Source organism: Schistocerca cancellata, chromosome 3, assembly GCF_023864275.1.
Source record: "Schistocerca cancellata isolate TAMUIC-IGC-003103 chromosome 3, iqSchCanc2.1, whole genome shotgun sequence".
NCBI lineage: Eukaryota > Metazoa > Arthropoda > Insecta > Orthoptera > Acrididae > Schistocerca > Schistocerca cancellata.
The window spans coordinates 820,180,893-820,182,756 of NC_064628.1; the positions used below are offsets into that span (position 1 = coordinate 820,180,893).

General features: G+C 45.6%; 1 pseudogene; it reads right to left on the reverse strand.

Annotated features, from left to right (window-relative positions):
* Window positions 1-844: 844 nt before the first annotated feature.
* LOC126177606 (5S ribosomal RNA) lies at window positions 845-962 on the reverse strand (annotated as a pseudogene).
* Window positions 963-1,864: the final 902 nt, after the last annotated feature.

A 1,864-nucleotide genomic window follows, 5' to 3' on the forward strand; every position in this document is an offset into this window, starting at 1 on the left:
TTTCCTTTCAATCGTACAGTTCGTATCAGTTATCTTCTGTGATAAATCTCAATAATCAGATTACAGTTCTTCCAAACCAAGCTCAGGCTAATCGGCACGAAGACAATCTCGGAAGCCCCCTTTCTTTTTTTTTTCTTCTAACAACCACCAGAGAGAGTACTACAAAGAATACTTATGCGCTCATGGCATAGCTATTGTATGAAACTATTTTGCGCATGGATTCTGCGAGTATGAAGATAGAAAATTTGTAAACGTCATTCAAGGGTAGAATTGTATCAGAATAATTCATCGAATATAAAGAGATATTACATCTACAGTAAGACGGCTGTGTGCCGAGTAACCCATAATTGTGGGTCGTTTAACTTACATTTGTCAACCAAGACTACCTCCAGTTTATTGTGTTTTAACGGACAATACGTCGGGCCTTGTGGTAGAGGGCGAAACCGAGAGTTCTCGGGATCGAATCCCGGTCGGCCACGGAGGCTCTCAGTGTGCCTTTAGCCTATCTTCCACCTCTCAACGATGTGAGGAGTTCCCAAGAACGAAACGTGGTTCGTATTCTACGTTAAATTGTAGATCCCCCTACTCCAGCTGGATAACTGGGGAAAGTTAGAGACACGCAAGTAGCCAAAGAAGAACTCAGCCCTCCGTCTTCAGGCCATAAGTGGCCCATCGGGACCATTCGACCGCCGTGTCATCCTCAACTGAGGATGAGGATAGGAGCGGCGTGGGGTCAGCACACTGTACTCCCGGTCGTTATGATGGTTTTCTGTGACCGGAGCCGCTACTATTCGGTCGAGTATCTCCTCAGTTGGCACCACGAGGCTGAGTGCACCACGAAAAATGGCAACAGCGCATGGCACCCATGGTGGTCACCCATCCAAGTGCCGGCCATGCCCGACAACGCTTAACTGCGGTGATATAACGGGAACCGGTGTATCCACTGCGGTAAGGCCGTTGCCGAAGTAGTCGAAGAGCCGTCTAGTTAAAAGCTTGACCAGGCTATTGAGCCATACGAAATTATTGTTACTAATATTAACGGAAAATTTAATTCGATTTATTTAAAAATTGATTGCTCTTACTGGTATGTAATTTTCCCCCTTTCCCCTTATTTCTGCATGTTATCGATTCTGGTAGCTGAAATTGCAGCAGTAGCAAAAGTGCATTGATGTTTCCATGGTCAACGGACAGAATAGTGGTTAGCGAGAGTACCTTCATCTGCTAACAATAAACAGTAACAATCAGTTTCTCTGATTTCCATCATTAATTAAGTACTTACAGACATGGCATCACACCCTCCAACACCACAGCATCTCTAGCAGCATCTGTGTGCTAGTGTGACCATTTGTTCCTTACTATCTTGATCTGTTAGTATCATGTTAGCACCATTCCACTACACGCAGCAAGCGGCTACACGGGTAGCAGGGGTTGTGTGGCGTGGACTGGGCGGTTTTTTTAGGTTAGATGGCCTCGGGCATGTACAGAAAGGGCAGCAGCCTCAAAGGGTGCGGGGCAAAGTCAGGACATGTGGGGGCCTAGCAGCAATCGGTATTGTAATTGTAAACTGTCGGAGCTGCATTGGTAAAGTACCGGAACTTCAAGCGCTGATAGAAAGCACCGAAGCTGAAATCGTTATAGGTACAGAAAGCTGGGTGAAGCCAGAGATAAATTCTGCCGAAATTTTTACAAAGGCACAGACGGTGTTTAAAAAGGATAGATTGCATGCAACCAGTGGTGGCGTGTTTGTCGCTGTTAGTAGTAGTTTATCCTGTAGTGAAGTAGAAGTGGATAGTTCCTGTGAATTATTATGGGTGGAGGCTACACTCAACAACCGAGCTAGGTTAAAAGTTGGCTCCTTTTACCG